This window comes from Bos javanicus, chromosome 2 (genome assembly GCF_032452875.1).
Source record: "Bos javanicus breed banteng chromosome 2, ARS-OSU_banteng_1.0, whole genome shotgun sequence".
Taxonomy (NCBI): domain Eukaryota; kingdom Metazoa; phylum Chordata; class Mammalia; order Artiodactyla; family Bovidae; genus Bos; species Bos javanicus.
Genome location: NC_083869.1, coordinates 8,788,852 through 8,814,141, shown reverse-complemented (window position 1 = coordinate 8,814,141; position 25,290 = coordinate 8,788,852). Strand labels below are relative to the sequence as shown.

At 36.8% G+C, this 25,290-nt stretch overlaps 1 long non-coding RNA gene across 2 annotated transcripts in view; it reads left to right on the top strand.

The window, feature by feature from the left end:
• The first annotated feature begins 373 nt into the window (after positions 1-373).
• The window catches only part of LOC133257421 (uncharacterized), a 42,656-nt gene continuing 17,739 nt past the window's right edge, over positions 374-25,290 (top strand). Inside the window, exons 1-3 of one of the 2 annotated variants that reach the window (XR_009739552.1) lie at positions 374-448; positions 2,557-2,596; positions 15,186-15,256. This is a non-coding gene — a long non-coding RNA (uncharacterized LOC133257421). The remainder of the gene's footprint in view (positions 449-2,556; positions 2,597-15,185; positions 15,257-25,290) is intronic. The other variant, XR_009739547.1, reaches the window with a different exon arrangement.

Here is a 25,290-nt window from a genome sequence, read left to right as displayed (position 1 = left end):
GGTGCATTAGTCTAAACTTTCTGGAAAACGAACCCAAGGCAAACTTTCATGCTGTTGTTTTATCGGTGAATGTCATTCAAATAAAGAAAATGTAGGGAGGAAGGGAACTGAAGCAGAAAAGGAGGAATAGCAAATAAAAGCATTTGCAACTCCCAAGAAAACCCATATATTGGCTCACTCATGAAGAATATCTCCAAAGAGGCAGTTTAGAGTCACTGCTCAGTGAACAGTTCTATTTCCTGTCTCCCACTAGATAAAGTCCATCCTACATAGTGTTATGTCCTCCAGTCTTCTGAGTTGTGTTGACTACCTCCTCTTGACAGCATTTGAAGGAATACAGAGTCTCCATTGCTTTGGTTGCCTTGGCACCTGGAATTTCTATGATTCCATCAGTGATGTTTTCAATGGAGGCCATGGGAATCTCACCCCAGCACAGACTGAGACAATGGTATGTGTTACAAGATTGTGGTTTTATGACTGTGGGGACTGTAAAACTACTAAGTGAGGCTATCAACTGGGAAATAGATCAATGAGGAGAAGCTCTGAAGGCAGGTGATGCTGAGCTATTCTGTAGAAGGCATAAATCAGGTCCATACACAGGATACATGTTTTTGGAGAGGACAGGAAACTTCTGTAGTTAGTCAAAGGGACCCTATCATCTCATCCCCTTCTTCAGAAATAGGAAAGATCTGTGATGTGTTTGTCTACCTACATGTATTTGCAAAAGAGTTTTAAAAAAACATATCAGAACCCTTGGCTTCTTAAACATTTGATGATATAAAAACTAAGTTGAAATGGCTTTCAAGATTGAGTTATAAAATTTCTGTGAGGGAATTATGCTTCCCTCTTACTGCAGATATAATGATAAAAACTTACATAAGATGACTGGGGAATATGATAGGTGTTGCTGAAATTTGGATGTTTCAGAAACAAGTGAACTCATATCCCTCCTTAGAAAAAATAAGAGTTGGTGGCTGCAAAGTAGTGGTTGGGATGGTTTGGAAAAAGGCCTGTACTAATGGCTGATAAAAGGGCTGGGTTTATCATGGTCTATTAGAGAAGGTCAAGAAGTAATACTTAGAACTGGACATGGAACAACGTACTGTTTCAAAATTGGAAAAGGGTACGTCAAGGCTGTGTATTGTCACCCTGCTTATTTAACTTATGTGTAGAGTACATCATGGGAAGTGCCGGGGGTGGGGTGGTGGTGGATGAATCCCAAGCTGGAATAAAGATTGCTGGGAGAAATATCAGTAATCTCAGATATGGCAATGATACCACCCTAATGGCAGAAACTGAAGAGGATCTAAAGAGCTTCTTGATGAAGGTGAAAGAGGAGAGTGAAAAAGCTGGCTTAAAACACAACATTCAAAACACAAAGATTATGGCATCTGGTCCCATCACTTCAAGGCAAATACATGGGGAAACAATGGCAGACTTTATTTTTGGGGGCTCCAAAATCACTGCAGATGCTACTGCAGCCTTGAAATTAAAAGATACTTTGAAGAAGAGCTATGGCAAAAAAAAAAAAAGAAAAGCTATGGCAAACTAGAGTATTAAAAAGCAGAGACATTACTTTGTCAATAAAGGTCTGTATAGTCAAAACTATGGTTTTTCCAGTAGTCATGTATGGATGTGAGAATTGGACCATAAAGAAAGCTGAGTGCTGAAGAATTGATGCTTTTGAACTGTGGAGTTGGAGAAGACTTTTGAGAGTCCCTTGGACAGTAAGGAGATCCAAACAGTCAATCCTAAAGGAAATCAACCTTGAATATTCATTGGAAGGATTGATGTTGAAGCTTCAATATTTTGGCCACTTGATACGAAAAGCCAACTTATTGGAAAAGACCCTGATGCTGGGAAAGATTGAAGGCAGGAAGATAAGGGGATAACAGAGGATGAGATTGTTGGATGGCATCATCTACTCAATGGATGTTTGAGTAAACTCCGGGAGAGAGTGAAGACAAGAAAGCCTGGTGTGTTGTAGTCCAAGAGGTCGCAAAGAGCCGAACACAACTTAGCAACTAAACAACAAAAATCAGAGGACAGAGAAGGGCCTAGTCAAGAGAATCTATTTGGACGACCATAAGCTGAAGGAGGAGTCATAAATTTCCAGGTAAACCTTGCATCTCCTTTATATTGGAATTGCAGATGAGAGAACATTATCATTTCCATCTTCTCCCCTAAGTCTCTCCAACTCTGGAGTTATTAGGTGGGATAGGAGGAGAAGCTGGTCTAGCTGGAATATGGAAGAATTTCAACTCTGAAGTTTATTGAGAGTTTTAATTATAATACCTGTTTGGGTACATTAACTATAGAGTGGGATGATTTTAATACTAAACTGAGCAGGGAAGTTTTATTAACTAAGAACAGCTCTGTGGTCTGGGCAAATTTTGGTTTTGGACAGAAATAAAACAGCCTCATGTAGTAAATTTTCAGGGGCAGTCTTAAGTAAATAACCTAAGGTTGTTTTATATTGTTTTCTGATTGTTCCCTATGACTCCTGTTCTCTCAATGTGCCAATAATGTAATAATCATTTTCTTGTCTCATTGCAGAAATGAGTTAAGGAACTTTCTTCATTGTTATCTTTTAATGGTAAGCTATCATTCCCACGATGGGCTACTTTTTCATGCTTCTTTTGATCTAGTATTTCCATTAAAGTGTCTTCTAAAATATCAATTTCATTTACATTGTAAATTATTATTTACTGTAGAGGAAGTTTAAAAATAGAGAAAGTCTAAAAAAATTATGTAAAAAATAAACCAGAAATGTACTACATAGGGAGAATCACTATTATCATCTTGTTTTAATCTTTCAATAGATACGTTTGTATATGCAATATGAATATTTCATACTTACATTATATTTTTAAACTGATTCTAAACATCACTTGCTGTCATTTCCCCTATCATCAGTTTTAAAGGTTCTATTGTATTTCACTGTATGGACATCTCAGGTTACTTAATATTTCCATATTTGGGGGCATCTTATTTGCATCCTTTAAAAAAAATAACACAAATGAATATTCTTGGAGATAAAATTTACTTTGATTTCTGCACTAATTACTTTTCCAAAATTTATAATATAGATATTATATATGTATTTACCTGTATTTTATGATAATTTATTTTGTTTTATCCTTTGTTCATATCCTTGTGGCGTATTCTCTGAATGAACCATTAGTTCAGTATTTTTCTCTCATTCATTTTAAGGTAAAGAAAACTGTATATGATATGGGTAGAAATGTGCTAGACCCTATAAATAATTTACTTGAATATTTTGGAATCATCTTAGGAATTGAGCTTTATGTTATGCTTTTTTTCTTATAATCTAGCAAGAGTAGCTACAAGAAAGAAGCTGCAACCTGGAGTATTTCTAAAATAAAAGTTCGATCTAGTTTTTAAACTTTAGTATTATGGGCCAAAGTTTTAGAAATAACTTGGCCTTTCCTTTCCTCAAGATATGTGTTTATGGGCTCTTTCTTATTCTACTACTACTAACAGAAACAAATCAATTCAATATTCTAGGTATCTATTCAAAATTAACAATAAGAATCTCAAGTAATGATCTAATTTTTTGCTTATCTGATGTCAAGCTTTTGAATATTTAGAAATAACATTTCAAAATTTGTTTTTTAATTGTTCGTTCTTGTCAATGCATATATTTTTCAAATATGCCATTTTAAATGAGGCTATATATTCTATAAAATAGTGTACCTTAAATAAGCTTGATGAATACATTTTATATCATATAATGCTATAATTAATCATATTAACTGCATCTTAATCTGGCTTTGTTTCTCATTTCTTCCTTTCCTAAAGATAGTTCTTTATTAATACATTATGCATTATATAGTTGTTCTTCAGTCTTAAGAATCATATAATTCTGAATTAAGATACTTGTCATAGATCTCAATTTCACATATAATGTCTGAATTCAGTTCACACAAATCATGATTGCAAATTGTTTCTTTATAGGGATGACTTTGATCTCTATACCCCATAAATAGACAATATATACAGATTGGACTTCTCTGGTGGCTAAGATGGTAAAGAATCCACCTGCAATGCAGGAGACCTGGGTTCAATCCATGAGTTGGGAAGATCCCCTGGAGGAGGGCAAGGCAACCCACTCCAGTATGCTTGCCTAGAGAATCCCCATGGACAAAGGAGCCTGGTGGGTTATTTATAGTCCATGGAGTCGCAAAGAGGATCAGACAAGACTGAGTGACTAAGCACATATACAGATTATGTGACGTGATTCATAGACAGAATTTTGGCTTAAATTAATAAATTATATTTACAATACTAATTTACATTACTTTATACTATATTTATATTTAATCAATATTTTCCAAAAGGAACCTTTCTTGAAAGCAGAAAATAACAAATTTCAGCAACTTGTTTAGATGAAAGCAAATTAAATCGAATACATCAAATAAATGCTTGAGAATAAAACATTATTGTTAAGTATCGCACATAAGGACACATTTCTTACTAAAGCTTTACAGACCTACAATTTAGCAATTTGATTTTAATAAGTATCACTGATATTTTCATTTGAATCATTCATATGATAGAAAAATAATATCTTTAAATATAAATCATGTTTTTATACTTCATCTGTTTTTGATGAAAGACAGAAAGGATGCTAACCCTAAGAAAAATTAATATTCAAGAATAAAGATTACATTTTAATATAGAAAGCAACAGAAATCTTTCAGCATTTCAGTGACAAAAAATTGTCTTTAATAAATATAAGACATAAACAAACCTTAAATGGCTTCTTTCAAGCAAATGCTAGATGACTTAAAAGGACATAATGAGCTAAATCTTTATAATGTAAAGGGTACAAATATTTTTAAACATGGTATTATCCAGAAGTTGAAAAAAAAATGTGATACCTTTACTTTAAATATAGGTTTCATTAAGTAGCAACATATAATGCTAAGTCACTTCAGTTGTGTCCGACTCTTAGCGACCCCATGGATTGCAGTCTAACAGGCTCCTCCGTCCATGGGATTTTCCAGGCAAGAGTACTGGAGTGGGATGCCATTGCCTTCTCCAGCAACATATAATGTAGTGTGAAAAAGTAAGAAAAAATATATAAACCTAAAATAATTAAAATAAGTCAATAGTATACTTATTTATTGAAATACATGTTATTTTAGATGATGCTTAACTTTGGTTTGTAGATAAACAGTAGATAGAGCTAATTAATTCACATCAGAAAATTTTTATACTGTCATTTCTAGGATACTAGAACTGCTTTCTTTGCATGATATACAGAATATCTATTTCATAAATGAATTACGCTTTTCAAATCCCAGGAAGTTCACATTTATGCTATAAGGCATCGAGATAAAATGGAGAATAACTGTGATTCAGAAGACTTGAACATTATTGCTGATTTTGTAACTAATTAGTTCAGTTCAGTCGCTCAGTCGTGTCCGACTCTTTGCGACCCCATGAATCACAGCATGCCAAGCCTCCCTGTCCATCACCAACTCCCGGAGTTCACTCAAACTCATGCCCATCGAGTCGGTGATGCCATCCAGCCATCTCATCCTCTGTCGTTCCCTTCTCCTCCTGCCCCCAATCCCTCCCAGCATCAGGGTCTTTTCCAATGAGTCAACACTTCGCATGAGGTGGCCAAAGTACTGGAGTTTCAGCTTCAACATTAGTCCTTCCAATGAACACCCAGGACTGATCTCCTTCAGAATGGACTGGCTGAATCTCCTTGTAGTCCATGGGCCTCTCAAGAGTCTTCTCCAATACCACAGTTCAAAAGCATCAATTCTTCGGCACTCAGCTTTCTTCACAGTCCAACTCTCACATCCATACATGACCACAGGAAAAACCATAGCCTTGACTAGATGGACCTTTGTTGGCAAAGTAATGTCTGCTTTTGAATATGCTGTCTAGGTTGGTCATAACTTTCCCTCCAAGGAGTAAGCATCTTTTAATCTCATGGCTGCAATCACCACCTGCAGTGATTTTAGAGCCCCCCAAAATAAAGTCTGCCACTGTTTCCACTGTTTTCCCATCTATTTCCCATGAAGTGATGGGACCAGATGCAATGATTCCTGGACTATATATGATGTTATAAGGCAAGTACTGTTGACAATCCAAGAATGAGCATTTTGTCATAAGAAGGCCTTGACTGTCAGTTAGCATGTCAACTATGCTGTAAAAATTAATTTCAGGAGATCTGGAGTTAGTCTTAGCTTTCTTAGTGAAATAAGAGATACACACGTATGACAGTGTCCTCTGGTCAAGGTATGAAACGCTGATTAATAGTGTTGCTTTGTGATGATGGATCTGAGGGGGTAGTGGGAGCTTGTAGTAGCTTGTCAGCTTTGTTTACTGATTACAGTGAAACTGATGATTTGAAATTGGGCTCAGTGAGATAGCTGGAGGTATATGCTGTTGAAGCTGCTGATTTGATAGGAACATGCAGGAATATGCCTACGGACCAGCACTTGCTAGTAGAATGTCAGGCTTCCTGGTTTTGAGGCATTTTGTGCATTTCTTCTCTCTATTGTCTGATGATGGTTTACATTTGCTGTAATTGCTCTCTGTATATGAAGCATACATCTAGCATATATTACAGGACTTTCTTCACACCAAATTGATTGGGATAGAGTAGGATAGTCAAATAGGTAGTTCAGAAATCCCACTAGGGGATTGCAGATAAAGAGTAAACTTTAGGGGGCTTTGGGAGACCACAGTAAGTTAATGATCACTCAAGAAAGTAATGGAAAACTCCTGAAAGGATGTGTGAGCTTGCTTGACTCAGAAAGCAAATCAAGTCGCTTAGTATCAAAGCCAGACTGACAACAAAGCTAAGCTAACTTGCTTAGTAATAAAGCCATTCAATGGAGACAAGAGTTATGCCTCAAGATAATAAAACACTAGTGGAAAAATAAAGCCTACAACCTTCCCAGTGATGTCAGCAAGTTAATATCCCTAAGATATGCTCTCTGCACACACAAAAAAACAATAATGTATAGAGAGGTTGAGGCAGGAGATAGATGGGCTCCAGACTAGGCATTTACAACTAGCCTCCTGTTCATATTTCTAAGGAGGCAGATGGGCTTTAGGCTAGATATTTACCACCAGCCTCCTGTGTGCACTTTGAGATGGAAATAACAAAAGGAACAGTAATCTGGACTTTCCTCCTGTGGACACTGTAAGATAACAGTTATGGCAGGGAGAGAGAGGGGCTAAACCCTGTTTGAGTAAAAGATCAAAAGTTCACATATTTTTTCCATCCTTGGCGCAAGATAGAAACTGCATATGTGCAGAAAGGCTCCTTGGGGGTCAAAAAGAATGCAGCACCACCCTAGAATAAGTGATTGCAAGGCCCCCCATAGCCTCTGGGCTGGAATCCATCTTGAAAAAGAGTCGTGTAGGCGTGTTGCGGAAGACTCCAGGGCAGATCAAGTGTGGAAAAAGAAACCAGATAATCAGCTAAAGCTACACAAAGATCTGGAAGACCTTCCCTATACAAATGAATTTAACCACCTCTTTTATTGCACTCCTCCTCATTACTGAGGACACTCACACCTTTTATATCTGGGTGTGTATCTCTGTCTTGTTTCTGTCTTAACTAAACAGTTTCTCTGTGTGGTCTCCCACTTGTTGGACTGTGTCTCTAATAATAAACTCTGTGATCGCCTGGAGAAGGGAACTGGAATATTCTGGCCTGGAGAATTCCATGGACTATACAATCCATGGGGTCACAAAGAGTCAGTCATGACTGAACGACTTTCATTTTCACTTTTCACCTATTTTTACAGTTTTTGCCTTCTTTAAAAATACATTTTTCAACGTGGGCAAGGGCCAAGGGAATTTTGCTTCTAGCCTCTAGCCCTTGGTGGACTAACAGCTAAGACTCCTAGTCTTCATCCAGGCTACTGAGGTTCAATTCTTGGGTGGGGAACTAAGATCTTGTTTCAAGTCACTGCTCACAGATGCCTCTCTGAGATCAAGGGGAAATTTCAAAGTGAAAGACCCTCACTGACTGAGACCTGAGATAATTTTTCCATTGTGCCATGACAGTCCTGGGTGCACCATATATGGTCAAAAACTTCCTTGCCCAATATGTAAGAGGAGTTAATGATGGTAGAAAGAGGAAAAAGGTGGTCTTCTCCACTTCTTTTTCCTTTGATTATTAAAATATAACCTACTAAGTACTCACGGCAGCCCAAAGCTCACTTGCCTGCTTGTCTCACAAGCATCCTATCCTAGCAAGTCATTTCTTACCTATCACTTTGTCTCTTGTTGAATTATTTATGTACTGAGACATAAAACACCACAGCCCTTCGGAGCCGAAATGCCACCTGGCGGTTTCAAAATTCCTACCCATTTGGACCCTTTTATTGTTGCTTTGTTAGATGTGTAGATCCACCTAATCTTGAAATCCTAACTTTTACCAGATGAACTTTATTAGAGTGTATCCTCTGAAGAACAGAACTACATTTCTCATAAAATGAAAAGAAATAGAAAAACAAAACTAAGCAAAAGACTTGCTCCACTACTGTGCAACCCATAACTTTTTACAGGTGTCAGAATTAATCATCGTTGGCATGCCAAGACATTTATATTAATAGTGGAAACCAGAAGCTACAGATTCCTGATTGCAGAACTATGCTAATTTGGAACTTTAGATCATATAACCTTATAACTGGAAGAGCCAGTTGTACTGATGACTCCTACTAAAATAACTCTGATAGTGAATACATTCAGGATATGTTTAAAACCTCAGTCTAAAAGTCTGTACCTTTGAATTGCCACTACAAAAAAAGAGATTTCACAAAACTTTATCTAAAAGCTCTAATAACTGTTTGGTCTGTTAATGAGTTTGATAGGGAATATATTTAGTGCTGTAAAATTGGTTAAAATCTGCTGAATTTACCTTTATTCTATTTGTGATTTATATTTAATTTAAATAAGTCTATGTCGTCCATTGAGTCAGTGATGCCATCCAGCCATCTCATCCTCTGTCGTCCCCTTCTCCTCCTGCCCTCAATCCGTTCCAGCATCAGAGTCTTTTCCAATGAGTCAACTCTTTGCATGAGGTGGCCAAAGTACTGGAGTTTCAGCTTTAGCATCATTCCTTCCAAAGAAATCCCAGGGCTGATCTCCTTCAGAATGGACTGGTTGGATCTCCTTGCAGTTCAAGGGACTCTCAAGAGTCTTCTCCAACACCACAGTTCAAAGGCATCAATTCTTTGGCACTCAGCTTTCTTCACAGTCCAACTCTCACATCCATACATGACCACAGGAAAAACCATAGCCTTGACTAGATGAACCTTTGTTAGCAAAGTAATGTCTCTGCTTTTGAATATGCTATCTACATTGGTCATAACTTTTCTTCCAAGGAGTAAGCGTCTTTTAGTTTCATGGCTGCAGTCACCATCTGCAGTGATTTTGGAGCCTAGAAAAATAAAGTCTGACACTGTTTCCACTGTTTCCCCATCTATTTCCCATGAAGTGGTGGGACCGGATGCCATGATCTTCGTTTTCTGAATGTTGAGCTTTAAGCCAACTTTTTCACTCTCCACTTTCACTTTCATCAAGAGGCTTTTGAGTTCCTCTTCACTTTCTGCCATAAGGGTGGTGTCATCTGCATATCTGAGGTTATTGATATTTCTCCCAGCAATCTTGATTCCAGTTTGTGTTTCTTCCAGTCCAGCGTTTCTCATGATGTACTCTGCATATAAGTTAAATAAACAGGGTGACAATATACAGCCTTGACGAACTCCTTTTCCTATTTGGAACCAGTCTGTTGTTCCATGTCCAGTTCTAACTCTTGCTTCCTGACCTGCATACAAATTGCTCAAGAGGCAGATCAGATGGTCTGGTATTCCCATCTCTTTCAGAATTTTCCACAGTTTATTGTGATCCACACAGTCAAAGGCTTTGGCATAGTCAATAAAGCAGAAATAGATGTTTTTCTGGAACTCTCTTGCTTTTTCCATGATCCAGAGGATGTTGGCAATTTGATCTCTGGTTCCTCTGCCTTTTCTAAAACCAGCTTGAACATCAGGAAGTTCATGGTTCACATATTGCTGAAGCCTGGCTTGGATAATTTTGAGCATTACTTTACTAGCGTGTGAGATGAGTGCAATTGTGCGGTAGTTTGAGTATTCTTTGGCATTGCCTTTCTTTGGGATTGGAATGAAAACTGACCTTTTCCAGTCCTGTGGCCACTGCTGAGTTTTCCAAAGTTGCTGGCATATTGAGTGCAGCACTTTCACAGCATCATCTTTTAGGATTTGGAATAGCTCCACTGGAATTCCATCACCTCTACTAGCTTTGTTCATAGTGATGCTTTCTAAGGCCCACTTGACTTCACATTCCAGGATGTCTGGCTCTAGGTCAGTGATCACACCATCGTGATTAACTGGGTCATGAAGATCTTTTTTGTACAGTTCTTCTGTGTATTCTTGCCATCTCTTCTTAATATCTTCTGCTTCTGTTAGGCCCATACCATTTCTGTCCTTTATCGAGCTCATCTTTGCATGAAATGTTCCTTTGGTATCTCTGATTTTCTTGAAGAGATCCGTAGTCTTTCCCATTCTGTTGTTTTCCTCTATTTCTTTGCATTGATGAGATGGCTGGATGGCATCACGGACTTGATGGACGTGAGTCTGGGTGAACTCCAGGAGTTGGTGATGGACAGGGAGGCCTGGAGTGCTGCAATTCATGGGGTTGCAAAAAGTCGGACACGACTGATCTGATCTGATCTGATCTGATCTGATGTCAACTTGTATGCATCATCATCCATATAAATAAACCTTAAAATTGTTTTCATAGTCTCAAAATACACTAAATTTAAATTGATCAAAATATGTATATGCTGCTGCTAAATCGCTTCAGTTGTGTCCAACTCTGTGTGACCCCATAGACAGCAGCCCACCAAGCTCCCCCGTCCCTGGGACCCTCCGGGCAAGAACACTGGAGTGGGTTGCCATTTCCTTCTCCAGTGCATGAAAGGGAAAAGTGAAAGTGAAGTCGCTCAGTTATGTCCGACTCTTAGTGACCCCATGGACTGCAGCCCACCAGGCTCCTCTGTCCTTGCCTGGGATTTTCCAGGCAAGAGTACTGGAATGGGTTGCCATTGCCTTCTCCAAAATATGTATATGAGTATCTAAAAATAATTTGGGGAGTAAATTAATATAAATTTATTCAGAAAAAGGAGAAATGTTTAAATTATTGCTAACATACTTAAGTAGATTAAAATAAGAGAAATAAGGTAAGTATTGAGCAATTAGTTAAAAACATGCTTAATATCTATCTATAAATGATTAATTTCCTTTAAAATCATTTTCTCTCTACTAGTTAAAACTTTTATAGTTTGATTAAAAATATCAAAGCAATCAAATTCCTTTTAAAATTATATTATTTAAAATTCATTCATCAAATTTAGAGATGCATATTAATTGTAAAGGGCTCTTATTGAGGTTTTCAAAGGGAATGAGAATTAGAAAACTGTTTAGCCTTATTTCATGTCATTCTTAAAAACTATAAATTACCTTTTAGAAATTTTCATATTTTCCTACATTTCTCAGGCTATTCTTATTTTCAAATTTTTAGTAAAACAAAACTTTTAAAGGCAAATATCTTTATAATTTTGTTAACTATTCTTAAAAACTTACTACAAAGCATATAAATTATGGCTTCCTAATTGATATTTTGACTGTTGCATACTCAAAGCATATGAAGCACTTTTTAAAGAAATAGAATAGGAAATGGAAATTGAAAGCAAGTAAGTATGAGTAAAACTAAGATTGTAAGAATGAGAGTTTTTGAAATTATAAATAACAATGCAGGAAATTCCATTAAAAAATTGAATCCTACTATATTTCAATGCCAAATTTATTTCTCCTAAAAATTCCATATATATTATACTGGAATTATTATATTGTGTTCCATATATTCCATATATATTATATTTAATTGTCTATTAAATTATATATATATTGGGTTTGCTGCTATTGCTACGTCACTTCAGTCATGTCTGACTCTGTGTGACCGCATAGACGGAAGCCTACCAGGCTCCCCAGTCCCTGGGATTCTCCAGGCAAGAACACTGGAGTGGGTTGCCATTTCCTTCTCCAATGCATGAAAGTGAAAAGTGAAAGTGAAGTTGCTCAGTTGTGTCCAACTCTTAGCGACCCCATGGACTGCAGCCCACCAGGCTCCTCCATCCATGGGATTTTCCAGGCAAGAGTACTGGAGTGATATATTGGGTTTAGCCATTGCAAAACCCAAATAGTCTGAATTGCATAGCACGCAAACAAGCCCAAGCATCTTCTAAAAGAGAAGGCATTTTTTTTTAACTTTGCAGGTAGGTTACAAACTGAGGGCTGTGGATTGGACTTCCATCTGATTCCTCCAAAAGAGAAACCCAGACTAGCTCCTTCCTGATAACACTTGCAGGCTGAATAAAGGAAGTCTACTCATTTTCACAGACAAGCAGAATCCTGAATGGCAATATATGCATCCCCTTTTTTCTTGTATACTCTGGTAAAGTGTTTGGGTGAGGAATAACTGCACTTACTTTTCCTTCCCTTTCCTCCTTGTCCATCTTCTCCTTTTCATCTTTCTCCTCTTTCTTATTGCTATTGGATAAAATTAACTATAATTCAACAGTGTATTTATTGGATATTACTGTGTTAAATCAGTTCTGACCAATAGATCCCTGTTGATTCACAGACTAAAGAACTTGTCATCGCTTTTACCTGATAACAATTCTGGTGGAGGTGGTGGTTTAGTCACCAAGTTGTATCCAACTCTTGTGACCCCATGGACTATAGCCTGCCAGGCTCCTCTGTCCATGGGATTTTCCAGGCAAGAATACTGGAGTGTGTTGCCATTTCTTTCTCAAGGAAGGAAAAATTCTGGAGCTACCAAGTTATCATTAAAGAATTCAATTTCAGTGATTTGATAATCAGCTGCTGAAAGAAACTTGAGGGTTATATACAAACAATGGGCATTTATTTATGACTCTCTACCTGACAAGGAGTAGAACCTTTTATCTACTGACACTTCAGTGTATATGCTCTAGGCTCTGTATTTGTCATGATCTCTCCTTGAGAGCCTTCCTTAAGATTCTTTATAACTTGGTGCCACCTGAATAAACACTGGTGTGAGACGAGAAGTACTGAACAAGAACACAGGGACTTGGAAGATATTGTTGGTTGGCTTTAAGTGCTGTCTGGCATATTGAAGTTTATAAATTTTAAAGAAACTTAATACTCAGTCATTTTTCAAAAATTCCAGTCCTCCATTATAAATGAAACTAAACAAAATAACGCCTCCCTTGTTTCAAATAGAACTTCATACACATAATGGGTAAACATAAGGTCAAGAATGGTGGAAGACCAAATCTGAAGATCCAAGATAAAAACATTGAGAGAAGAAAAATAATCATAAATGCTTTGGTTGTCATTCAATCCTAGATGTTTTACTTGCCCAAATTCAACCTAAAAATCTAGTTTTGTAATTTAGTATAAATAAATGTAGCATAAATAAAATGAACTATATGGCTATCATTAGATGAAAGTTGGTATTCTCTCCACCACAAATGTCTATCTATAATCTTGGTTTTGCTACTTAATTTTCTTGTAACAAAGATTCTTTATAATTTAAATAAAAAATTCAATGTCATTTATAGAGTGGTCTGAGCATTCACTAAAATCAGAAGTGTATTTAATCAGTGATTATGAGTGTAAACTACTTTAGGTGGAATACTTTCTATAAATAATGTTACAATAAAGAAACCTTACACATTTACAATTCATAACATTCAGATTTTGTATAAAAACTGTATTTATCATCTATATTAATATGATGCTGAGAGGCTGTTATTGCAAATAACTTGGCATACTCAGAATATCTTTCCTTGATTTTGAAAAAAGCTATAATTGAATTCCTCTTGAAATATAACTGTTATACAAGGCATTTTTCTATATGCATAAGGAGTTGACTCACAGTCAAATCATTTATACTTAGCTATACAGTCATGAGTAGCTTGCAGCTGACTATGGATTGTACATAACAATCAGTAAAGACATATTTTCAAAGCCCTCAAGAGGAAATACTCATGATACATCAAATTTTTAAGTGTGATATCTCCAAATCCACATTCAAGTGAACATTAAGCTTTCATCATATTTCCAAATCCAGACTTAAGAAAACATGAAATTTGCCACATTAATATTGCATGTTGTACATTTCAGTGTGTCTAACAATAAAGAAGATAAGATAGTACTGAAAAGGGAATGATAGAGGAATATTAAAAGAAACAAAGTACATTTTAATGATTTAAACATGATAATCCATAGAGAAAAGAGTAAATCCTATTTAATATGTATATATCTTTATATGCTTTACTATATGTGTATGGATTTTTGTTTTCCTAAAGGTAGCATTCAATAATACACTTCAAGTACTGTTTGGGGAAAAAAATGCACTAGTTTTTCTTTTGAAAGAACAGTGCTTAAATAAAGGGTATGATGCTTATTTTCCTCTTGATAGATTCTTAGGCTGATTATGATCTAAAGAAATTTTCTAGAGGGGGATTGTGCAGAGGACATAGAGATGATTGGAAAGAGATTTGAAATTCTTGTAGAGGTATAATAAAAGATTTCTAAAACAAGACGCAGAATTATGACATTTCTCAAGATATCTTATCAAGTGATTTTGTGTTTATTTTGTTGTTGTTCAGTTGCTAAATCATGTTTGACTCTTTTGCATTCCCATAGACTAGCCTGCCAGGCTCCTCTGTCCATAGGATTTCCCAGGCAAGAATACTGCATTGGGTTGCAATTTCCTGCTCCAGGGATCTTCCCGACCCAGGGACCAAATCAGTGCCTCCTGCACTGGCAGGAGGATTCTTTACCACTAAGCTACCAAGGAAGCACCCCGTGTTTATTTTACTTAACTTCAAAATATTATAGAGATTTCCAGAACTATGGACAACTTCAGTGGAAATCTACTAAAGTTAGCAAACAGTTTACTAAAGTAGTTGCTAAAATATATTGAGTAATTGTTAGAAGTAGAGTTGACCTAAAGGAAATGTCTAGGTATACTAAAAACAGTAGTCAGTAATAACATTGTTGTAGATTCTGTTGGTTTTATTATTCTGAGACTATTGTGTATTTCTTACACAGGGTAAAATAAATGACTATGTTGGGGTCACTGAGAACAAGTATTTTTAACATTGATAGGTGAAGATATGGAGGTAAGATCAATGAGATTAAGTAAGAATAATTCTGATATTGAACTGGAAGCATCAACATTGTTATCTTAAAACAAAATGTGTCCTAGTTATGTTTTTTTAAAAAAATCTTAAAAATAATGACCAACCCAATAACCAATGAGCATTCCTAGTAACACGAAGTGCTAACTACCATTTCTCACTAAAAGGATACAGACCTCCTTGGACAAATAGCTAATTCCAGATCTGCAACAGGATATGTACAAACTGAGCTATTCATGTCCAATGGAATCATGAGGAAGTTATAAATGATTACTGAGTCTTTAAAAGGACACCTGGAGCCAACTTTAACAAGCTCCCTGTGGCCAAATTTGGGACAGTTTGAACATTTTAAGACTAATAACTGTAATGGACTGAAACACATCAAATACATTTCCATCCATGACTTTGTAATAATAAAACTATTCTCGATGATCACTTACACAAAATACTAGGAAACTACCTCATTATTTTGAAAGAACCAGTTGTTATACTGCTCTTCCAATATGCTTTAGTGTAAATAAATATTTGATTAGAGAATATTCCTTTTTATAAAAATATTTTAGCTAATAGAAGTAGAGATTAATAGAATTAAGCTAACACAATTTTACAACCATAATGAAAGTGATGGATTGAGGCAATAATAATCAATGCATGTTGATATAAAAGAGAAGACACAAGTCATTATCATGTACTTACATAACACCATATACAAATACTCCTGCCAAAATATAAACCTGATTCTAAATCTAGTTTGTGAACTTATGGGAAATACTGGAGTTAAAGAAACATTAAATGACACCACAAAAGTTCAACCAGCAAAATCCAGAATATAGGAATCTCTACCGTACAAATGACCTAATTAATTCAATAAATAAACTATATGGAAAAAATAAAGATAGAAACTATAAATCTGAAGACCTAAGAGTCACACTGCTGTTGTTTAGTCGCTAAGTCACGTCCAACTCTTTTGTGACTCCAGGGATTGTAGCCTACCAGGCTTCTCTGCCCATGGGTTTTCCCAGGCAAGAATACTTCAGTGCATTATCATTTCCTTCTCCAAGGAATCTTCCTGACTCAGGGATTGAACTGGTGTCTCTTGCGTTGGCAGGCAGATTCTTTATTACCAAGCCACCAGGGAAACCCAAATCACATTAGCAAACTGCAAAATAAAGACTTTAAGGTATGGTCACTGAAATATACTTTAAAATTATTAAAAAAAAAGTCTTATTAAAGAATACTGTCACTTTTTGGTGTGATAAATGTTTTGTGGTTATATTAAAAAAGAGTACTTATATTTTAGATATATAAACTGAAATATTTGCAGACAAAAGATATAAATACCTTGCATGTGCATGCTAAGTTGCTTCAGTCATGTCCAACTCTTTGCAACCCCATGGACTATAGCCCTCCAGGTTCCTTTGTTTGTGGGATTCTCCAGGCAAGAATAATAGAGTGAGTTGCCATGTCCTCCTCCAGGGGACCTTTTTGACCCAGGGATCAAACCTGAGTCTCTTTTGTCTCCTGCATTGGTAGACAGATTCTTTACTACTAGCACCACCTGAGAAGCCCAAATATCTTGAATTCATTTCAAAATAGACAGGGATAAAGGAATTTGTTTGTTTGTTTGTTGAGTCACCCAGTCTTGTCCAATTCTTTGAGACCCCATGGACTGCAGCACACCAGGCCTCCCTGTCCCTTACCATCTCCTGGAGTCTGCCCAAGTGCATGTTCATTGCATAGTGATGCTATCCAGCCATCTCATCCTTTGACACCCTCTTCTCCTTCTGCCCTCAATCTTTCCCAGCATCAGGGACTTTTCCAGTGATCTCAAAGATCCGATAGATCTTTGGTCTATTTGCATTAGATGACCAAAATACTGGAGATTCAGCTTCAGCACCAGTCTTTCCAGTGAATATTCAGGCTTGACCTCCCTTAAGATTGACTGGTTTGATCTCCTTGCTGTCCAAGGAACTTTCAGGAGTCTTCTCCAGCACCATAGTTCGAAGGCGTCAATTCTTTGGTGTTCTGCCTTCCTTATGGTACAGCTCTCACAACTGTATGTGAGCACTGGGAAGACTATAGTCTTGAATATATGGACCTTTGTCTGCAGAGTAATGTTTCTGCTTTTCAATGTACTGTCTAGGTTTTTACAAACCTAGACACTTTCCTGCCAAGAAGCAATCGTCTTCTGATTTCATGGCTGTAGAAACTGTCTGCAGTGATTCTGGAGCCCAAGAGGAATAAATCTGTCACCTCTTCCACTTTTCCCCCTTCTATTTGCCATGTGGTAATGGGGCCAGATGCAATAATCTTAGTTTTTATTTTATTTTTAAAAAATATTTAGTCTTCAGCCTGGTCTTTCACTTTCCTCTTTCACCCTCATCAAGAGGCTCTTTAGTTCCTCTTTGCTTTCTGCCATTAGAGCAGTATCACCTGGATATCTGAGGTTGTTGATGTTTCTCACACCTATCTTGATTCCAGCTTGTAGCTCATCCAGCCTAGTATTTCTCATGATGTGCTCAGTGTAAAGGTTGAACAAATGCTGATGACAGACAGCCCTGTCATACTCCCTTCTCTATCTTGAACCAATCAGTTGTTCCATATAGGGTTCTAACTATTGCTTCTTGACCTGCATACAGGTTTCTCTGGAGACAGGTAAGATGGTCTGGTATTCTCATCTCTCTAAGAGCTTTCCACAGTTGAATAAAGGAATGCGGAGATATAAAACAGTGTCATGAATTTATTATTCAAACTAGGATACACATGCAGATGAAAGATTACTATGTTATTTTCTCTATATTTTTATATATGTTAAATTTTTTTATGAATGAGTTGGTAAAAGTAATTAAAAAACAGAATAATTACATTATTATTAGAATAATTCACTTAATTTAAAAAAATGAATGTATATGCTGTCTTTAAAAGCTCCTTTCCATATGAAGTTTAAAAATATTTACATAAATTCTGCCTCTAGAACATGAGGTTAAAAACTGGTAAGATCAGAGGCTTCCTTGGTGGAGCAGTGGGTAAGAATCTGCCTGTCAGTGAAGGGGACTTGGAAGGTTCACACGCCGTGAAGCAACTAAGCCCTTGCACCACAACTACGGAGCTCATGCCCTTAGGTTCATGAGCTGCAGCTGCTGAGCCTGTGTGCCAAACTACTGAAGCCCACATGCCCTAGAGCACGTGACCACAACAAGAAAAGCCACCACAATGAGAAGCCGCTGCTGCTGCTTGCTGCCAAGTCGCTTCAGTCGTGTCCGACTCTGTGCGACCCCATAGACGGCAGCCCACCAGGCTCCCCCGTCCCTGGGATTCTCCAGGCAAGAACACTGGAGTGGGTTGCCATTTCCTTCTCCAATGCAGGAAAGTGAAAAGTGAAAGTGAAGTCGCTCAATCGTGTCTGACTCTTCACAACCCCATGACTGCAGCCGACCAGACTCCTCCGTCCATGGGATTTTCCAGGCAAGAGTACTGGAGCGGGGTGCTAGTGCCTTCTCCCAAGAAGCCGCTGGTGTACCACAACAAAGAGTAGCCCCTTCTCACTACTGGGGTTACTCTCTAATTGAGTAGAGAAAGCTCCTGTGCAACGAAGACCCAGTGCAAGCAACCAAAAATAAATAAATCTTAAAAACAACAACAACAAAAACAGATAAGATCAAAGCCACTGCTTACAAAGGTTAAAAATCTTCTTGTTGATACATTTAATAAAATCAGCATAAATAGTACATTGAATTTGTACTTGTGCTGTCAATTAGGAATTGGCAACAATTTTCTATGAAGGAGAAGGCAGTGAATATTTTAGGCTTTGTTGATTGTGTGGTCTCCATCACATCAACTGAATTTTGCTTTTACAATGCAAAGTAGTCATAAAGAGTACATGAATGAATGAATGTTACAAGTTTATTTACCTAAATAGGTGTTGGGCCAGATTTGTCTCAAATTCACTCACTTTTTACCAGTTCTATCACCAACATTTTTACGATTTTTAATCCTAGATCACTGTAATAGACACCTCATTTCACTGTTTTTTTCCCCATGTAATTATAAAATCTAATCTGAAATATACTATTTTTTATGTCCTTCCCCCTGTATTTGACAACTTTTTGGTTAACCAATGTCCAATATATGGAAGCTTCTCTCATGGCTCAGATGGTAAAGAATCAGCCTGTAATGAGACCCAGGTTCAATCCTTGGGTCAGGAAGATCCCAGGGAGAAGGGAATCGTTATCCACTCCAGTAATCTTGCCTAAAGAATTCCATGGACAGAAGAGCCTGGCAGACTACAGTCCATGAAGTTGCAAAGAGTGGGACACAACTGAGCAACTAACACACACTGATATATACTATGTGATAGAAACAGAATGAGAAGAGAGAATTAAAATTGTGGTAGGAAATGAGAAGAATGGGGAAAAAAAATCAATGCTTAGCTTTTATAATCAATGAAAAAAAATGTTTTGGAGGCTTTTTTTAAAATTCCCTAGCAGTGTGAAGCTGGAAGTGAAAGTGAAAGTTGCCCAGTCGTGTCAGACTCTTTGCAACTCCATGGACTATACAGTCCATGGAATTCTCCAGGCCAGAATACTGGAGTGGGTAGCCTTTCCCTTCCCCAGGGGATCTTCCCAACCTAGGGACTGAACTCAGGTCTCCCACATTGCAGTTGGATTCTTTACTGGCTGAGCCACAAGGGAAGCCGTATAATAGTGTGAAGTTGGAAGGATTGTCTGTATATATTATCTTTTGGGCTTTCCAGGTAACATTAGTGGTAAAGAACCCACCTGCCATTCAGGAGACATAAGAGACATGGGTTTGATCTCTGGGTAAGGAAGGTGCCCTGGAGGAGGGCATGGCAACCCACTCCAGCATTCTTGCCTGGAAAATCCAATGGATAAAGGAGTCTAGTGGGCTATGGTCCACAGAGTCACAAAGAGTTGGACATGAATAAAGTGGTTTTGTTTTCTTGCTATCAACAAATTATGGGCCTGGAGTAGTACCATTGAATATCTGTTTCACTATTAGCAAGAGATAAAGAGAACTTAGAATATCATGGGAGTATTTGGGAGAAATCCTATCCTCAAGAGAGGTCAAGGGCACAGAGTTCAACATTAACGTCATGAATGTCCTTACTTCTGGATCTCTATGTGAGAAAACTCAATGTGTACATATTTGTGGTTTTGGTGGATGAATATGATAATATTTCTTGGGATTCAGTAGAAACTTCCAGAAGGATAAGAGGAAACGAGCACATTAGAACTAATGGCTCAATTCCCTGGATGAAATCCATGAAAGGTTCCATTTGGTCTTTTGCCATATTTTACAATAATACAGACATGTGTAGCAGTGGCTACAGAGGACATAGGTGACATAATGACCTCTTATGGGTTATACAGTTTTGTAGAGGATCATTTCCTAGGTACCAATGGTGGGATGGCCATGGGATGGACGGTTGTTGAGGGATGGAATATGGAGACGCTGGGAATATCTGAGAATCTAAAGAATGCTGTAATTAAAAAAAAAAAAAAAAAAAGAGCCACTAAGATTCTGTGCAGTCTAGCCAGAATTGGATGAGTGGTTTATAACATAATAGAACCATCTACAACACAATAGATACTTGGTCAGGAAATTGTGAGAAAAACCATTCTGTCGCAGAGACCACGGGTAACTCAAAGGTAGTGGGAATGCTTATACCTGGAAACTTTTTGGAGAGAAGCAAAAGAAGGGGAAAGAGAACCAAAGAACGAGCAATTAACCAGAAGAAATGGTTCTGTTTTAAATCGTTTCATGTTATAAAATAAGAATAAGTGGTGTACTGTGTAACTTATTATCATTTTACTACATATTTCTCTTTTTTTCTAGTAATACTTTGCTTTAAAGCAGGCAATCTTTTCAAAGTACAAATCTACATGTCATCTCTCCATTAAAAATGTTTATGGTTTTCCCATTGCTCTACAATAAAATCAACCCTGAATATTTATTGGAAGGACAGATGCTGAAGCTGAAGCTCCAGTACTTCAGCCACCTGATGTGAAGAGCCAGACTTGTTGGAAAAGACCCTGATTCTGAGGAAAAGGGGACAAGAGAGGATGAAATAGTTGGATGGTATCACTGACTCAATGGACATAAGTCTGAGCAAACTCCAGGAGTTAGTGAAGAACAGGAAGCCTGGTTGTGCTGCAGTTCATGGGTCGCAAAGAGTCAGACACGACTTAGCAACTGAACAACAGCTACAATAAACAATAATATTCTTCATATGGCCTGTGTGGTCCCACAAAAATCAATCCCTATCTTTATGTCTAGGCTATTTTACTGCTCATATTTTACTTCACCTGCACCGATCTTCTCTTTTATCAAGCATTTTATGTCTATGCCTAACATGAGCTCTTTTCTCATGATGTATCTTCATACTGAAATGTCCTTCCTTCTTTGCCTGGTTACTCTTTTACCAATCTTAATTTTAATTAGGTTAATTTCTCTGATACTCAAATTTTATTCATTCTGGAACCATCATTTTAGTATTTGACAAAGCCATGTACCATTGCATAACACTTTCATGATTTGTTTTGCTGCATCTGTTGAATGGTCTTCCCTGGTGGCTCAGTGGTAAAGTATCTGTCTGCCAATGCACGAGATACAGGTTCGATCCCTGGGTTAGGAAGATCTGGAGAAGGAAATGGTAACCCACTCCAGTATTCTTGTCTGCGAAATCCCATGGACAGAGGAGCCTGGTGGATTACAGTGCTACACTTCGTCTATCTTCATATGTCATACAGTGATGAAGAAAGGCAGAAAATAGATACTCAATCGATATTTAATTAAGTTAAAAAATTAAATCACTTTTAGTTCCAGGCTTTTTGAAGGGAAAAGAGAATTTTTTTTTACAGTCATAAGAAAATACTCATGTCTTAACTGTATCTCTCTCTCATCCTCAATAATTCCCATGTACCACATGTGGAAACAAATTAAGCATTTGATAAAAACATCCTTAATGAATTAATGCAAATTCATTCCTCATTTAAACAGAAAATGTATGTAGTGATTGTTAAGATGACCAAAACAATTTCATGATAATTGTAAGTCATGCCATTCACCCAAAGTGCATATTAAAAGGAGAAATGATATTTTTGTGGAAGTAATTACAGCCATGACAATACTGATCCAACTGATCATTCAAAGTTCAATTGTCAGGTTTCTTAATTTTTATACCATTATTATCCTAGTGAAAAATTAACTCTTATTTCACACAGAATATGCCAAATTTTATTGATTGGGCAAAATTCTTGTTTATAATAAAATAAATACACTGCTAGAATATCATTTGGAGAAATTTTATAGTAATTTACTTTGTGAAGAATTAAAGGTCTCTCTGTAAAATCTGATAAATATCAACACCTTGCTCTTAAAAGGAAAATCAAAGTATTTTAGTAATATACAGTGCAGTTCACTCACTTTTCTCTCAATTTTAACAATTAAAGTATGTAAAATAAAATCCACCTTTGATGAAATCACAATATATCAAATGTAGATTCTTAAAGCCAACAAACAATCATTATAATTAAGCATAAATCTTCAGAAATACAGTTTGTTAAGTACAATTAGTATAGTCTTTCAGGCATTGTTTCTATTTTTCTCTTGCATCATATCAAGTCACATTATTATGTCAAAACAAGTTTATAAGCATAGTTAATACATGCAATGAATTTTTGGAACTTAAGGCTAAAGACAAAAAATATTAAAAAATATAACTTCATGCTTAGTAATAGAAGAGGAAGTACAGTTAAAAAGTAAACACCGTTCTTTCATTTATGTCTGGCAAAAAGCTGATTCTGAAGCACTGACTGATTTGATCCAGTTATAATTATACAAAGGATCATGCAGGTAAATTCTGATTCCTTTTAAAGAAGTCTAACTTGAAGTCAATAATATTTAAATGATTAAAAAGTAAAATCCCCTTACCAATGCAGATTTTTCCCTGTAAATTTTAGAATTAAAAAAACCAGATCTTAAACCCACAGAAAAGTTATCCATGCAATCAATACAAAGGATTCTTTATTCCTTATTTGAGACTAAATTGACAACACAAAGGCCTGGTGTACTTAACTGAAAACAAGAACATTCTCATACATAACCATATTACAACATCATAAGCAGGAAATTAATATTGATACATTACTATTATCTAAAAATCACCATATTCAGCTTTCACTAATTGCCACAATGCCTTAAAAAATTATTGTTTATAGTTGCTTTACAATGTTGTGTTGGTTTCATTTTTTTCACAGAGATAATTGGATTTGGTTTTCAGTTCTTTTTGTTCTCATTCAGTAAAGGTTATACAATTCCCTTTAATCCTCCATTAGTGTTGACCCTTCCGTTTTAATCTGTTTGATCTTAACCATAATACTTTTCAAAATACTTTGTTTTCTGTTATGATTTCCTTCTTGATCCATGACTTTTTATTTCAAGTGTATAGCTTAATTTACAATGTTTTGAGTATTTCCTAGTTTTATGTTGTTTCTGAGTTCAAGAGCATTTGGTCAATTTGAGTAAATGTTTCAGTGATCTTGAAGAGTATGTGTTCTGCAGTTGCTTGGTGTAATGTCCCATATATGCCAATTAAGTCAATGTGATTAATTTAGACTCAAATATTATATCCTATAAATAAATATTTCATCTGTGTCCCTCAATTCCAGAAATTAAAAAGTATTAAGTTTTCTAATATGATTGTCAGTTTATCTCCTCCTTATAGACTGTGTCACTTTGTCTGCATCGTAAAATTAAAACTATTGTTATTAAGTACATGAAACTTTAAAACCCTTCTGCTACCCTCCTGCCAGGATCACATGTCCTTCTTTGTTACTACTTTTTTAATTTAAAGTATACTTTTATATGATATTACTGTAGTTATATTTCTTTTTTTGGTTGATATTGCTTTTTACTTTCAATATTCCTTTATCTGTCTATTTGTTGTTGTTGCTCAGTTGCTCAATCCTGTCTGACTCTTTGCTCCCCCATGGACTGCAACACATCAGGCTTTCCTGTCCTTCACCATCTCCGGGAGCTGGCTCAAACTCATGTCCACTGAGTTGGTGATGCCTCCAACCATCTTGTCCTCTGTTGTCTGTCCCCTTTTCTTCCTGCCTTCAATCTTTCCCAGCATCATGGTCTTTTCCAATGACTCAGCTCTTCGCATCAGATGGCCAAAGTATTGGAGTTTCAACTTCAGCATCAGTCCTTCCAATGAATATTCAGGGTTGATTTCCTTTAGGATTCACTGGTTTGCTCTCCTTGCAGTCCAAGGTCTTCTCCAACACCACAGTTCCAAAGCATTTATTCTTCAGTGCTCAGTCTTCTTTATGGCCTGACTCTCACATCTATTGGAGAAGGAAATGGCAACCCACTCCAGTATTCTTGCCTGGAGAATCCCATGGACAGAGGAACCTTGTGACCATGGGGTCGCAAGAGTCGGACATGACTGAGTGACTTTGACTTGACCACTCACATCTATACATGACTACTGGAAAAACCATTGCTTTGACTAGATGGACCTTTGTTGGCCAAGTGATGTGTCTGCTTTTTAATACACTGTCTAGTTATGTCATAGCTTTTCTTCCATGGAGCAAGAATTTTTTTAATTTCATGGCTGCAATTGCCATCTTCAGTGATTTTGGAGCCCAAGAAGATAATCTCTCATTGTTTCCATTGTTTCCCTATTTATTTGCTGGGAAGTGATGGGACCAGATGTCATGATCTTGGTTTTTTGAATGTTGAGTTTTAAGCCAACTTTTTCACTGTCCTCTTTCACCTTCATCGAGAGGCTCTTTAGTTCTTCACTTTCTGCCATAAGGGTGGTGTCATCTGCATATATAAGGTAATTGATATTTCTCCCTGCAATCTTGATTCCAGCTTGTGCTTCATCCAGCTCGGCATTTCTCATGATGTACTCTGCAGATAAGTTAAATAAGCAGATTGATGATATACAGCCTTGAAATATTTCTTTTTGATTTTGAACCAGTCTG